This window comes from Anabrus simplex, chromosome 1, assembly GCF_040414725.1.
Source record: "Anabrus simplex isolate iqAnaSimp1 chromosome 1, ASM4041472v1, whole genome shotgun sequence".
Taxonomy (NCBI): Eukaryota; Metazoa; Arthropoda; class Insecta; order Orthoptera; family Tettigoniidae; genus Anabrus; species Anabrus simplex.
The window spans coordinates 1-15,860 of NC_090265.1; the positions used below are offsets into that span (position 1 = coordinate 1).

Sequence of the window (15,860 nt, forward strand, 5' to 3'; positions counted from 1 at the left end):
TTCGGTGGTCGCTAGGTGTCGCTCGCCTGCTACTGAGGGCGTGTCAGTGATCTGGCCACTGCGAGTCTCAAGACGTTGAGGCCTGCGCTTATCACGGTCCGGTGAGACGGCCAAAGCCCTCGGTGGTATAATGTCAAGCCCTTGACGGCTCACGTGGCTGAGTGGTGCAAAATTAAAAAAGGACACACTTTATGCAACCAGATTTTAAAGTGGAAATTGAACTTGTAATCAGAATAATTTTAAACCTTGTAAATTCTACATGTACAATTTGAGGCACGCGACGACCCCCCCCCCCCCCCCCCAACTCTCCTCTAACTCCATCAAATACTGGCCGAGGGAACCTTTCTCAGCCTAGGTGCCGGCGCTACCGCTTCTCGGCTTTTTTTCGCCGAGATCAAAGTGTACGTGTGTTTCTTATCAGCTTAATGGGGCCTCTGACCGCTGTCACGAGCAGAACTACGCTTTGACTCGGTCTTGAGCGTGCTCTTCCATTGGCCAGAATTTAGTATAGTCTGGTTCGGTCCACCCTGAAACAAGATAAAAGCAAAAACTAAGTCGAATATTCTGGTAACTTTTTGTTTCTTAGAAGTAGAAATAATAATAATAATAATAATAATAATAATAATAAAAAATCCATATCCATGCATGCGTTTGTTTTATTCCTGGTCTCAATTCTTCCTCTGTAGCTCTTTTGTAGGTTATAAATATTGCCAATTAGAAGAAGAAAGATTTTTTTTTTTTCAGAAGAAAAGAGGAAACGAAAAATAATCTCTCTAAGGGTCCTAGCGGTATGTATGACCTTTTATACACGAAAAAAAAAAAAAAGGAAAAAAAGTTCACACACTCATCCGAATGGAAACGTCTGTGAACAGGGAGAAAGAGATACTCTTACGATCTGAAGGGTAACCTCCGCTCTGCTACGTTACAAGAAACGGGCTTTCCGTTTCTTAACAGCAGGCAGGAGTATGCCCTCACACCGTACAGCTCAAGGATATTGTTTGGAATTGTTTCAGCAAAACATGGGGAAGTGCAAAAATCACAAACCTTTATTTCTCTCCTGTAAACAATTACAAGTACATAAACCGACCCCTTGGGGTATCGAACCCCTTCCAGTCACAATTCTTTGGTTTATTTCTAAAATGTCCGGGACAGCGCGAACGCAGTCCCGACTACCAAAAATTACGCGCCCGAGATATCCACATTAGGGATATTCGCAGGGGTCAACCCAAGCGAAGTGCAATGCAAGGGCCTCACCCTGGGGGAACCGCCTTCTTGATCACGGTAACCCCTACGCCAGGTAAGTATGAGGAGTGCGCCGCTTCGTCTCGCCAAACCGAAAAGGGGCTGCAAAACTACAGGGAGAGTCTACAACCAGCCCGTGATGGTTTTAATACATTAACCTACGGTCTAATAGGGCGCACCTCTCTAGGACGAGAGGATCACATCCCTAAACGCACGACTAAGACACAGGATACCGCTATCTCACACTCGACACTCATTTCACTCCTGGCGTCAAATGGGCCCAAGCAACGAGCCTCGCCGCCCGGGTCGCAGCTTGCGCAAACCGCCAACAGAGCGCGCACACGTAACCGAAAGTCAAATGGAGCAGGCTCCTTTCTTCCTCTTCTCCCCAGCAGGTGGCACGTCACGCAAATCTCTGACGCCGTCTTGCCCTTACCTGTACTACTACTGCGCACTATGCGATGCCATGTGACATTGAAACTACTGCTCACCTATCACCCCTAGCGCCAACACAAGCCGAAGTCCTAAACAAACGAACTACTAGTTTTCCGCCAATATTTACTTTAGAAACGTCTTCCCAGGAAATGCTGCCGTGCGTACCACGCCCAGGCACCCCATTCGACTACTATTAAAGGCTTTTTAACGCGCCCCGCTACCACTTCTCGGCCATGTGGCCAAGATCAAAGTGTTCGCTTCTCGGCCTCTTGGCTAAGATCGAAGTGTACTATGTTCTTTGCGACAACTCTAGCAAGCTGGTAAGTTCGGTGGTCGCTAGGTGTCGCTCGCCTGCTACTGAGGGCGTGTCAGTGATCTGGCCACTGCGAGTCTCAAGACGTTGAGGCCTGCGCTTATCACGGTCCGGTGAGACGGCCAAAGCCCTCGGTGGTATAATGTCAAGCCCTTGACGGCTCACGTGGCTGAGTGGTGCAAAATTAAAAAAGGACACACTTTATGCAACCAGATTTTAAAGTGGAAATTGAACTTGTAATCAGAATAATTTTAAACCTTGTAAATTCTACATGTACAATTTGAGGCACGCGACGACCCCCCCCCCCCCCCCCCAACTCTCCTCTAACTCCATCAAATACTGGCCGAGGGAACCTTTCTCAGCCTAGGTGCCGGCGCTACCGCTTCTCGGCTTTTTTTCGCCGAGATCAAAGTGTACGTGTGTTTCTTATCAGCTTAATGGGGCCTCTGACCGCTGTCACGAGCAGAACTACGCTTTGACTCGGTCTTGAGCGTGCTCTTCCATTGGCCAGAATTTAGTATAGTCTGGTTCGGTCCACCCTGAAACAAGATAAAAGCAAAAACTAAGTCGAATATTCTGGTAACTTTTTGTTTCTTAGAAGTAGAAATAATAATAATAATAATAATAATAATAATAATAAAAAATCCATATCCATGCATGCGTTTGTTTTATTCCTGGTCTCAATTCTTCCTCTGTAGCTCTTTTGTAGGTTATAAATATTGCCAATTAGAAGAAGAAAGATTTTTTTTTTTTCAGAAGAAAAGAGGAAACGAAAAATAATCTCTCTAAGGGTCCTAGCGGTATGTATGACCTTTTATACACGAAAAAAAAAAAAAAGGAAAAAAAGTTCACACACTCATCCGAATGGAAACGTCTGTGAACAGGGAGAAAGAGATACTCTTACGATCTGAAGGGTAACCTCCGCTCTGCTACGTTACAAGAAACGGGCTTTCCGTTTCTTAACAGCAGGCAGGAGTATGCCCTCACACCGTACAGCTCAAGGATATTGTTTGGAATTGTTTCAGCAAAACATGGGGAAGTGCAAAAATCACAAACCTTTATTTCTCTCCTGTAAACAATTACAAGTACATAAACCGACCCCTTGGGGTATCGAACCCCTTCCAGTCACAATTCTTTGGTTTATTTCTAAAATGTCCGGGACAGCGCGAACGCAGTCCCGACTACCAAAAATTACGCGCCCGAGATATCCACATTAGGGATATTCGCAGGGGTCAACCCAAGCGAAGTGCAATGCAAGGGCCTCACCCTGGGGGAACCGCCTTCTTGATCACGGTAACCCCTACGCCAGGTAAGTATGAGGAGTGCGCCGCTTCGTCTCGCCAAACCGAAAAGGGGCTGCAAAACTACAGGGAGAGTCTACAACCAGCCCGTGATGGTTTTAATACATTAACCTACGGTCTAATAGGGCGCACCTCTCTAGGACGAGAGGATCACATCCCTAAACGCACGACTAAGACACAGGATACCGCTATCTCACACTCGACACTCATTTCACTCCTGGCGTCAAATGGGCCCAAGCAACGAGCCTCGCCGCCCGGGTCGCAGCTTGCGCAAACCGCCAACAGAGCGCGCACACGTAACCGAAAGTCAAATGGAGCAGGCTCCTTTCTTCCTCTTCTCCCCAGCAGGTGGCACGTCACGCAAATCTCTGACGCCGTCTTGCCCTTACCTGTACTACTACTGCGCACTATGCGATGCCATGTGACATTGAAACTACTGCTCACCTATCACCCCTAGCGCCAACACAAGCCGAAGTCCTAAACAAACGAACTACTAGTTTTCCGCCAATATTTACTTTAGAAACGTCTTCCCAGGAAATGCTGCCGTGCGTACCACGCCCAGGCACCCCATTCGACTACTATTAAAGGCTTTTTAACGCGCCCCGCTACCACTTCTCGGCCATGTGGCCAAGATCAAAGTGTTCGCTTCTCGGCCTCTTGGCTAAGATCGAAGTGTACTATGTTCTTTGCGACAACTCTAGCAAGCTGGTAAGTTCGGTGGTCGCTAGGTGTCGCTCGCCTGCTACTGAGGGCGTGTCAGTGATCTGGCCACTGCGAGTCTCAAGACGTTGAGGCCTGCGCTTATCACGGTCCGGTGAGACGGCCAAAGCCCTCGGTGGTATAATGTCAAGCCCTTGACGGCTCACGTGGCTGAGTGGTGCAAAATTAAAAAAGGACACACTTTATGCAACCAGATTTTAAAGTGGAAATTGAACTTGTAATCAGAATAATTTTAAACCTTGTAAATTCTACATGTACAATTTGAGGCACGCGACGACCCCCCCCCCCCCCCCCCAACTCTCCTCTAACTCCATCAAATACTGGCCGAGGGAACCTTTCTCAGCCTAGGTGCCGGCGCTACCGCTTCTCGGCTTTTTTTCGCCGAGATCAAAGTGTACGTGTGTTTCTTATCAGCTTAATGGGGCCTCTGACCGCTGTCACGAGCAGAACTACGCTTTGACTCGGTCTTGAGCGTGCTCTTCCATTGGCCAGAATTTAGTATAGTCTGGTTCGGTCCACCCTGAAACAAGATAAAAGCAAAAACTAAGTCGAATATTCTGGTAACTTTTTGTTTCTTAGAAGTAGAAATAATAATAATAATAATAATAATAATAATAATAAAAAATCCATATCCATGCATGCGTTTGTTTTATTCCTGGTCTCAATTCTTCCTCTGTAGCTCTTTTGTAGGTTATAAATATTGCCAATTAGAAGAAGAAAGATTTTTTTTTTTTCAGAAGAAAAGAGGAAACGAAAAATAATCTCTCTAAGGGTCCTAGCGGTATGTATGACCTTTTATACACGAAAAAAAAAAAAAAGGAAAAAAAGTTCACACACTCATCCGAATGGAAACGTCTGTGAACAGGGAGAAAGAGATACTCTTACGATCTGAAGGGTAACCTCCGCTCTGCTACGTTACAAGAAACGGGCTTTCCGTTTCTTAACAGCAGGCAGGAGTATGCCCTCACACCGTACAGCTCAAGGATATTGTTTGGAATTGTTTCAGCAAAACATGGGGAAGTGCAAAAATCACAAACCTTTATTTCTCTCCTGTAAACAATTACAAGTACATAAACCGACCCCTTGGGGTATCGAACCCCTTCCAGTCACAATTCTTTGGTTTATTTCTAAAATGTCCGGGACAGCGCGAACGCAGTCCCGACTACCAAAAATTACGCGCCCGAGATATCCACATTAGGGATATTCGCAGGGGTCAACCCAAGCGAAGTGCAATGCAAGGGCCTCACCCTGGGGGAACCGCCTTCTTGATCACGGTAACCCCTACGCCAGGTAAGTATGAGGAGTGCGCCGCTTCGTCTCGCCAAACCGAAAAGGGGCTGCAAAACTACAGGGAGAGTCTACAACCAGCCCGTGATGGTTTTAATACATTAACCTACGGTCTAATAGGGCGCACCTCTCTAGGACGAGAGGATCACATCCCTAAACGCACGACTAAGACACAGGATACCGCTATCTCACACTCGACACTCATTTCACTCCTGGCGTCAAATGGGCCCAAGCAACGAGCCTCGCCGCCCGGGTCGCAGCTTGCGCAAACCGCCAACAGAGCGCGCACACGTAACCGAAAGTCAAATGGAGCAGGCTCCTTTCTTCCTCTTCTCCCCAGCAGGTGGCACGTCACGCAAATCTCTGACGCCGTCTTGCCCTTACCTGTACTACTACTGCGCACTATGCGATGCCATGTGACATTGAAACTACTGCTCACCTATCACCCCTAGCGCCAACACAAGCCGAAGTCCTAAACAAACGAACTACTAGTTTTCCGCCAATATTTACTTTAGAAACGTCTTCCCAGGAAATGCTGCCGTGCGTACCACGCCCAGGCACCCCATTCGACTACTATTAAAGGCTTTTTAACGCGCCCCGCTACCACTTCTCGGCCATGTGGCCAAGATCAAAGTGTTCGCTTCTCGGCCTCTTGGCTAAGATCGAAGTGTACTATGTTCTTTGCGACAACTCTAGCAAGCTGGTAAGTTCGGTGGTCGCTAGGTGTCGCTCGCCTGCTACTGAGGGCGTGTCAGTGATCTGGCCACTGCGAGTCTCAAGACGTTGAGGCCTGCGCTTATCACGGTCCGGTGAGACGGCCAAAGCCCTCGGTGGTATAATGTCAAGCCCTTGACGGCTCACGTGGCTGAGTGGTGCAAAATTAAAAAAGGACACACTTTATGCAACCAGATTTTAAAGTGGAAATTGAACTTGTAATCAGAATAATTTTAAACCTTGTAAATTCTACATGTACAATTTGAGGCACGCGACGACCCCCCCCCCCCCCCCCCAACTCTCCTCTAACTCCATCAAATACTGGCCGAGGGAACCTTTCTCAGCCTAGGTGCCGGCGCTACCGCTTCTCGGCTTTTTTTCGCCGAGATCAAAGTGTACGTGTGTTTCTTATCAGCTTAATGGGGCCTCTGACCGCTGTCACGAGCAGAACTACGCTTTGACTCGGTCTTGAGCGTGCTCTTCCATTGGCCAGAATTTAGTATAGTCTGGTTCGGTCCACCCTGAAACAAGATAAAAGCAAAAACTAAGTCGAATATTCTGGTAACTTTTTGTTTCTTAGAAGTAGAAATAATAATAATAATAATAATAATAATAATAATAAAAAATCCATATCCATGCATGCGTTTGTTTTATTCCTGGTCTCAATTCTTCCTCTGTAGCTCTTTTGTAGGTTATAAATATTGCCAATTAGAAGAAGAAAGATTTTTTTTTTTTCAGAAGAAAAGAGGAAACGAAAAATAATCTCTCTAAGGGTCCTAGCGGTATGTATGACCTTTTATACACGAAAAAAAAAAAAAAGGAAAAAAAGTTCACACACTCATCCGAATGGAAACGTCTGTGAACAGGGAGAAAGAGATACTCTTACGATCTGAAGGGTAACCTCCGCTCTGCTACGTTACAAGAAACGGGCTTTCCGTTTCTTAACAGCAGGCAGGAGTATGCCCTCACACCGTACAGCTCAAGGATATTGTTTGGAATTGTTTCAGCAAAACATGGGGAAGTGCAAAAATCACAAACCTTTATTTCTCTCCTGTAAACAATTACAAGTACATAAACCGACCCCTTGGGGTATCGAACCCCTTCCAGTCACAATTCTTTGGTTTATTTCTAAAATGTCCGGGACAGCGCGAACGCAGTCCCGACTACCAAAAATTACGCGCCCGAGATATCCACATTAGGGATATTCGCAGGGGTCAACCCAAGCGAAGTGCAATGCAAGGGCCTCACCCTGGGGGAACCGCCTTCTTGATCACGGTAACCCCTACGCCAGGTAAGTATGAGGAGTGCGCCGCTTCGTCTCGCCAAACCGAAAAGGGGCTGCAAAACTACAGGGAGAGTCTACAACCAGCCCGTGATGGTTTTAATACATTAACCTACGGTCTAATAGGGCGCACCTCTCTAGGACGAGAGGATCACATCCCTAAACGCACGACTAAGACACAGGATACCGCTATCTCACACTCGACACTCATTTCACTCCTGGCGTCAAATGGGCCCAAGCAACGAGCCTCGCCGCCCGGGTCGCAGCTTGCGCAAACCGCCAACAGAGCGCGCACACGTAACCGAAAGTCAAATGGAGCAGGCTCCTTTCTTCCTCTTCTCCCCAGCAGGTGGCACGTCACGCAAATCTCTGACGCCGTCTTGCCCTTACCTGTACTACTACTGCGCACTATGCGATGCCATGTGACATTGAAACTACTGCTCACCTATCACCCCTAGCGCCAACACAAGCCGAAGTCCTAAACAAACGAACTACTAGTTTTCCGCCAATATTTACTTTAGAAACGTCTTCCCAGGAAATGCTGCCGTGCGTACCACGCCCAGGCACCCCATTCGACTACTATTAAAGGCTTTTTAACGCGCCCCGCTACCACTTCTCGGCCATGTGGCCAAGATCAAAGTGTTCGCTTCTCGGCCTCTTGGCTAAGATCGAAGTGTACTATGTTCTTTGCGACAACTCTAGCAAGCTGGTAAGTTCGGTGGTCGCTAGGTGTCGCTCGCCTGCTACTGAGGGCGTGTCAGTGATCTGGCCACTGCGAGTCTCAAGACGTTGAGGCCTGCGCTTATCACGGTCCGGTGAGACGGCCAAAGCCCTCGGTGGTATAATGTCAAGCCCTTGACGGCTCACGTGGCTGAGTGGTGCAAAATTAAAAAAGGACACACTTTATGCAACCAGATTTTAAAGTGGAAATTGAACTTGTAATCAGAATAATTTTAAACCTTGTAAATTCTACATGTACAATTTGAGGCACGCGACGACCCCCCCCCCCCCCCCCCAACTCTCCTCTAACTCCATCAAATACTGGCCGAGGGAACCTTTCTCAGCCTAGGTGCCGGCGCTACCGCTTCTCGGCTTTTTTTCGCCGAGATCAAAGTGTACGTGTGTTTCTTATCAGCTTAATGGGGCCTCTGACCGCTGTCACGAGCAGAACTACGCTTTGACTCGGTCTTGAGCGTGCTCTTCCATTGGCCAGAATTTAGTATAGTCTGGTTCGGTCCACCCTGAAACAAGATAAAAGCAAAAACTAAGTCGAATATTCTGGTAACTTTTTGTTTCTTAGAAGTAGAAATAATAATAATAATAATAATAATAATAATAATAAAAAATCCATATCCATGCATGCGTTTGTTTTATTCCTGGTCTCAATTCTTCCTCTGTAGCTCTTTTGTAGGTTATAAATATTGCCAATTAGAAGAAGAAAGATTTTTTTTTTTTCAGAAGAAAAGAGGAAACGAAAAATAATCTCTCTAAGGGTCCTAGCGGTATGTATGACCTTTTATACACGAAAAAAAAAAAAAAGGAAAAAAAGTTCACACACTCATCCGAATGGAAACGTCTGTGAACAGGGAGAAAGAGATACTCTTACGATCTGAAGGGTAACCTCCGCTCTGCTACGTTACAAGAAACGGGCTTTCCGTTTCTTAACAGCAGGCAGGAGTATGCCCTCACACCGTACAGCTCAAGGATATTGTTTGGAATTGTTTCAGCAAAACATGGGGAAGTGCAAAAATCACAAACCTTTATTTCTCTCCTGTAAACAATTACAAGTACATAAACCGACCCCTTGGGGTATCGAACCCCTTCCAGTCACAATTCTTTGGTTTATTTCTAAAATGTCCGGGACAGCGCGAACGCAGTCCCGACTACCAAAAATTACGCGCCCGAGATATCCACATTAGGGATATTCGCAGGGGTCAACCCAAGCGAAGTGCAATGCAAGGGCCTCACCCTGGGGGAACCGCCTTCTTGATCACGGTAACCCCTACGCCAGGTAAGTATGAGGAGTGCGCCGCTTCGTCTCGCCAAACCGAAAAGGGGCTGCAAAACTACAGGGAGAGTCTACAACCAGCCCGTGATGGTTTTAATACATTAACCTACGGTCTAATAGGGCGCACCTCTCTAGGACGAGAGGATCACATCCCTAAACGCACGACTAAGACACAGGATACCGCTATCTCACACTCGACACTCATTTCACTCCTGGCGTCAAATGGGCCCAAGCAACGAGCCTCGCCGCCCGGGTCGCAGCTTGCGCAAACCGCCAACAGAGCGCGCACACGTAACCGAAAGTCAAATGGAGCAGGCTCCTTTCTTCCTCTTCTCCCCAGCAGGTGGCACGTCACGCAAATCTCTGACGCCGTCTTGCCCTTACCTGTACTACTACTGCGCACTATGCGATGCCATGTGACATTGAAACTACTGCTCACCTATCACCCCTAGCGCCAACACAAGCCGAAGTCCTAAACAAACGAACTACTAGTTTTCCGCCAATATTTACTTTAGAAACGTCTTCCCAGGAAATGCTGCCGTGCGTACCACGCCCAGGCACCCCATTCGACTACTATTAAAGGCTTTTTAACGCGCCCCGCTACCACTTCTCGGCCATGTGGCCAAGATCAAAGTGTTCGCTTCTCGGCCTCTTGGCTAAGATCGAAGTGTACTATGTTCTTTGCGACAACTCTAGCAAGCTGGTAAGTTCGGTGGTCGCTAGGTGTCGCTCGCCTGCTACTGAGGGCGTGTCAGTGATCTGGCCACTGCGAGTCTCAAGACGTTGAGGCCTGCGCTTATCACGGTCCGGTGAGACGGCCAAAGCCCTCGGTGGTATAATGTCAAGCCCTTGACGGCTCACGTGGCTGAGTGGTGCAAAATTAAAAAAGGACACACTTTATGCAACCAGATTTTAAAGTGGAAATTGAACTTGTAATCAGAATAATTTTAAACCTTGTAAATTCTACATGTACAATTTGAGGCACGCGACGACCCCCCCCCCCCCCCCCCAACTCTCCTCTAACTCCATCAAATACTGGCCGAGGGAACCTTTCTCAGCCTAGGTGCCGGCGCTACCGCTTCTCGGCTTTTTTTCGCCGAGATCAAAGTGTACGTGTGTTTCTTATCAGCTTAATGGGGCCTCTGACCGCTGTCACGAGCAGAACTACGCTTTGACTCGGTCTTGAGCGTGCTCTTCCATTGGCCAGAATTTAGTATAGTCTGGTTCGGTCCACCCTGAAACAAGATAAAAGCAAAAACTAAGTCGAATATTCTGGTAACTTTTTGTTTCTTAGAAGTAGAAATAATAATAATAATAATAATAATAATAATAATAAAAAATCCATATCCATGCATGCGTTTGTTTTATTCCTGGTCTCAATTCTTCCTCTGTAGCTCTTTTGTAGGTTATAAATATTGCCAATTAGAAGAAGAAAGATTTTTTTTTTTTCAGAAGAAAAGAGGAAACGAAAAATAATCTCTCTAAGGGTCCTAGCGGTATGTATGACCTTTTATACACGAAAAAAAAAAAAAAGGAAAAAAAGTTCACACACTCATCCGAATGGAAACGTCTGTGAACAGGGAGAAAGAGATACTCTTACGATCTGAAGGGTAACCTCCGCTCTGCTACGTTACAAGAAACGGGCTTTCCGTTTCTTAACAGCAGGCAGGAGTATGCCCTCACACCGTACAGCTCAAGGATATTGTTTGGAATTGTTTCAGCAAAACATGGGGAAGTGCAAAAATCACAAACCTTTATTTCTCTCCTGTAAACAATTACAAGTACATAAACCGACCCCTTGGGGTATCGAACCCCTTCCAGTCACAATTCTTTGGTTTATTTCTAAAATGTCCGGGACAGCGCGAACGCAGTCCCGACTACCAAAAATTACGCGCCCGAGATATCCACATTAGGGATATTCGCAGGGGTCAACCCAAGCGAAGTGCAATGCAAGGGCCTCACCCTGGGGGAACCGCCTTCTTGATCACGGTAACCCCTACGCCAGGTAAGTATGAGGAGTGCGCCGCTTCGTCTCGCCAAACCGAAAAGGGGCTGCAAAACTACAGGGAGAGTCTACAACCAGCCCGTGATGGTTTTAATACATTAACCTACGGTCTAATAGGGCGCACCTCTCTAGGACGAGAGGATCACATCCCTAAACGCACGACTAAGACACAGGATACCGCTATCTCACACTCGACACTCATTTCACTCCTGGCGTCAAATGGGCCCAAGCAACGAGCCTCGCCGCCCGGGTCGCAGCTTGCGCAAACCGCCAACAGAGCGCGCACACGTAACCGAAAGTCAAATGGAGCAGGCTCCTTTCTTCCTCTTCTCCCCAGCAGGTGGCACGTCACGCAAATCTCTGACGCCGTCTTGCCCTTACCTGTACTACTACTGCGCACTATGCGATGCCATGTGACATTGAAACTACTGCTCACCTATCACCCCTAGCGCCAACACAAGCCGAAGTCCTAAACAAACGAACTACTAGTTTTCCGCCAATATTTACTTTAGAAACGTCTTCCCAGGAAATGCTGCCGTGCGTACCACGCCCAGGCACCCCATTCGACTACTATTAAAGGCTTTTTAACGCGCCCCGCTACCACTTCTCGGCCATGTGGCCAAGATCAAAGTGTTCGCTTCTCGGCCTCTTGGCTAAGATCGAAGTGTACTATGTTCTTTGCGACAACTCTAGCAAGCTGGTAAGTTCGGTGGTCGCTAGGTGTCGCTCGCCTGCTACTGAGGGCGTGTCAGTGATCTGGCCACTGCGAGTCTCAAGACGTTGAGGCCTGCGCTTATCACGGTCCGGTGAGACGGCCAAAGCCCTCGGTGGTATAATGTCAAGCCCTTGACGGCTCACGTGGCTGAGTGGTGCAAAATTAAAAAAGGACACACTTTATGCAACCAGATTTTAAAGTGGAAATTGAACTTGTAATCAGAATAATTTTAAACCTTGTAAATTCTACATGTACAATTTGAGGCACGCGACGACCCCCCCCCCCCCCCCCCAACTCTCCTCTAACTCCATCAAATACTGGCCGAGGGAACCTTTCTCAGCCTAGGTGCCGGCGCTACCGCTTCTCGGCTTTTTTTCGCCGAGATCAAAGTGTACGTGTGTTTCTTATCAGCTTAATGGGGCCTCTGACCGCTGTCACGAGCAGAACTACGCTTTGACTCGGTCTTGAGCGTGCTCTTCCATTGGCCAGAATTTAGTATAGTCTGGTTCGGTCCACCCTGAAACAAGATAAAAGCAAAAACTAAGTCGAATATTCTGGTAACTTTTTGTTTCTTAGAAGTAGAAATAATAATAATAATAATAATAATAATAATAATAAAAAATCCATATCCATGCATGCGTTTGTTTTATTCCTGGTCTCAATTCTTCCTCTGTAGCTCTTTTGTAGGTTATAAATATTGCCAATTAGAAGAAGAAAGATTTTTTTTTTTTCAGAAGAAAAGAGGAAACGAAAAATAATCTCTCTAAGGGTCCTAGCGGTATGTATGACCTTTTATACACGAAAAAAAAAAAAAAGGAAAAAAAGTTCACACACTCATCCGAATGGAAACGTCTGTGAACAGGGAGAAAGAGATACTCTTACGATCTGAAGGGTAACCTCCGCTCTGCTACGTTACAAGAAACGGGCTTTCCGTTTCTTAACAGCAGGCAGGAGTATGCCCTCACACCGTACAGCTCAAGGATATTGTTTGGAATTGTTTCAGCAAAACATGGGGAAGTGCAAAAATCACAAACCTTTATTTCTCTCCTGTAAACAATTACAAGTACATAAACCGACCCCTTGGGGTATCGAACCCCTTCCAGTCACAATTCTTTGGTTTATTTCTAAAATGTCCGGGACAGCGCGAACGCAGTCCCGACTACCAAAAATTACGCGCCCGAGATATCCACATTAGGGATATTCGCAGGGGTCAACCCAAGCGAAGTGCAATGCAAGGGCCTCACCCTGGGGGAACCGCCTTCTTGATCACGGTAACCCCTACGCCAGGTAAGTATGAGGAGTGCGCCGCTTCGTCTCGCCAAACCGAAAAGGGGCTGCAAAACTACAGGGAGAGTCTACAACCAGCCCGTGATGGTTTTAATACATTAACCTACGGTCTAATAGGGCGCACCTCTCTAGGACGAGAGGATCACATCCCTAAACGCACGACTAAGACACAGGATACCGCTATCTCACACTCGACACTCATTTCACTCCTGGCGTCAAATGGGCCCAAGCAACGAGCCTCGCCGCCCGGGTCGCAGCTTGCGCAAACCGCCAACAGAGCGCGCACACGTAACCGAAAGTCAAATGGAGCAGGCTCCTTTCTTCCTCTTCTCCCCAGCAGGTGGCACGTCACGCAAATCTCTGACGCCGTCTTGCCCTTACCTGTACTACTACTGCGCACTATGCGATGCCATGTGACATTGAAACTACTGCTCACCTATCACCCCTAGCGCCAACACAAGCCGAAGTCCTAAACAAACGAACTACTAGTTTTCCGCCAATATTTACTTTAGAAACGTCTTCCCAGGAAATGCTGCCGTGCGTACCACGCCCAGGCACCCCATTCGACTACTATTAAAGGCTTTTTAACGCGCCCCGCTACCACTTCTCGGCCATGTGGCCAAGATCAAAGTGTTCGCTTCTCGGCCTCTTGGCTAAGATCGAAGTGTACTATGTTCTTTGCGACAACTCTAGCAAGCTGGTAAGTTCGGTGGTCGCTAGGTGTCGCTCGCCTGCTACTGAGGGCGTGTCAGTGATCTGGCCACTGCGAGTCTCAAGACGTTGAGGCCTGCGCTTATCACGGTCCGGTGAGACGGCCAAAGCCCTCGGTGGTATAATGTCAAGCCCTTGACGGCTCACGTGGCTGAGTGGTGCAAAATTAAAAAAGGACACACTTTATGCAACCAGATTTTAAAGTGGAAATTGAACTTGTAATCAGAATAATTTTAAACCTTGTAAATTCTACATGTACAATTTGAGGCACGCGACGACCCCCCCCCCCCCCCCCCCAACTCTCCTCTAACTCCATCAAATACTGGCCGAGGGAACCTTTCTCAGCCTAGGTGCCGGCGCTACCGCTTCTCGGCTTTTTTTCGCCGAGATCAAAGTGTACGTGTGTTTCTTATCAGCTTAATGGGGCCTCTGACCGCTGTCACGAGCAGAACTACGCTTTGACTCGGTCTTGAGCGTGCTCTTCCATTGGCCAGAATTTAGTATAGTCTGGTTCGGTCCACCCTGAAACAAGATAAAAGCAAAAACTAAGTCGAATATTCTGGTAACTTTTTGTTTCTTAGAAGTAGAAATAATAATAATAATAATAATAATAATAATAATAAAAAATCCATATCCATGCATGCGTTTGTTTTATTCCTGGTCTCAATTCTTCCTCTGTAGCTCTTTTGTAGGTTATAAATATTGCCAATTAGAAGAAGAAAGATTTTTTTTTTTTCAGAAGAAAAGAGGAAACGAAAAATAATCTCTCTAAGGGTCCTAGCGGTATGTATGACCTTTTATACACGAAAAAAAAAAAAAAGGAAAAAAAGTTCACACACTCATCCGAATGGAAACGTCTGTGAACAGGGAGAAAGAGATACTCTTACGATCTGAAGGGTAACCTCCGCTCTGCTACGTTACAAGAAACGGGCTTTCCGTTTCTTAACAGCAGGCAGGAGTATGCCCTCACACCGTACAGCTCAAGGATATTGTTTGGAATTGTTTCAGCAAAACATGGGGAAGTGCAAAAATCACAAACCTTTATTTCTCTCCTGTAAACAATTACAAGTACATAAACCGACCCCTTGGGGTATCGAACCCCTTCCAGTCACAATTCTTTGGTTTATTTCTAAAATGTCCGGGACAGCGCGAACGCAGTCCCGACTACCAAAAATTACGCGCCCGAGATATCCACATTAGGGATATTCGCAGGGGTCAACCCAAGCGAAGTGCAATGCAAGGGCCTCACCCTGGGGGAACCGCCTTCTTGATCACGGTAACCCCTACGCCAGGTAAGTATGAGGAGTGCGCCGCTTCGTCTCGCCAAACCGAAAAGGGGCTGCAAAACTACAGGGAGAGTCTACAACCAGCCCGTGATGGTTTTAATACATTAACCTACGGTCTAATAGGGCGCACCTCTCTAGGACGAGAGGATCACATCCCTAAACGCACGACTAAGACACAGGATACCGCTATCTCACACTCGACACTCATTTCACTCCTGGCGTCAAATGGGCCCAAGCAACGAGCCTCGCCGCCCGGGTCGCAGCTTGCGCAAACCGCCAACAGAGCGCGCACACGTAACCGAAAGTCAAATGGAGCAGGCTCCTTTCTTCCTCTTCTCCCCAGCAGGTGGCACGTCACGCAAATCTCTGACGCCGTCTTGCCCTTACCTGTACTACTACTGCGCACTATGCGATGCCATGTGACATTGAAACTACTGCTCACCTATCACCCCTAGCGCCAACACAAGCCGAAGTCCTAAACAAACGAACTACTAGTTTTCCGCCAATATTTACTTTAGAAACGTCTTCCCAGGAAATGCTGCCGTGCGTACCAC

At 47.2% G+C, this 15,860-nt stretch overlaps 8 non-coding genes across 8 annotated transcripts; all 8 read right to left on the minus strand.

Moving 5' to 3' along the window:
- Window positions 1–1,143: 1,143 nt before the first annotated feature.
- Window positions 1,144–1,305, minus strand: LOC137497109 (U1 spliceosomal RNA). Its single transcript, XR_011017645.1, has one exon. It is a non-coding gene; the product is annotated as a U1 spliceosomal RNA (small nuclear RNA).
- Window positions 1,306–3,145: 1,840 nt separating this feature from the next.
- Window positions 3,146–3,307, minus strand: LOC137497110 (U1 spliceosomal RNA). Its single transcript, XR_011017646.1, has one exon. It is a non-coding gene; the product is annotated as a U1 spliceosomal RNA (small nuclear RNA).
- Window positions 3,308–5,147: 1,840 nt separating this feature from the next.
- On the minus strand, window positions 5,148–5,309 carry LOC137497111 (U1 spliceosomal RNA). The gene has a single exon (XR_011017647.1). It is a non-coding gene; the product is annotated as a U1 spliceosomal RNA (small nuclear RNA).
- Window positions 5,310–7,149: 1,840 nt separating this feature from the next.
- On the minus strand, window positions 7,150–7,311 carry LOC137497112 (U1 spliceosomal RNA). The gene has a single exon (XR_011017648.1). It is a non-coding gene; the product is annotated as a U1 spliceosomal RNA (small nuclear RNA).
- A 1,840-nt stretch (window positions 7,312–9,151) lies between these two features.
- LOC137497113 (U1 spliceosomal RNA) lies at window positions 9,152–9,313 on the minus strand. The gene has a single exon (XR_011017649.1). It is a non-coding gene; the product is annotated as a U1 spliceosomal RNA (small nuclear RNA).
- A 1,840-nt stretch (window positions 9,314–11,153) lies between these two features.
- On the minus strand, window positions 11,154–11,315 carry LOC137497114 (U1 spliceosomal RNA). The gene has a single exon (XR_011017650.1). It is a non-coding gene; the product is annotated as a U1 spliceosomal RNA (small nuclear RNA).
- A 1,840-nt stretch (window positions 11,316–13,155) lies between these two features.
- LOC137497115 (U1 spliceosomal RNA) lies at window positions 13,156–13,317 on the minus strand. Its single transcript, XR_011017651.1, has one exon. It is a non-coding gene; the product is annotated as a U1 spliceosomal RNA (small nuclear RNA).
- A 1,841-nt stretch (window positions 13,318–15,158) lies between these two features.
- LOC137497116 (U1 spliceosomal RNA) lies at window positions 15,159–15,320 on the minus strand. Its single transcript, XR_011017652.1, has one exon. It is a non-coding gene; the product is annotated as a U1 spliceosomal RNA (small nuclear RNA).
- Between the last annotated feature and the right edge of the window lie 540 nt (window positions 15,321–15,860).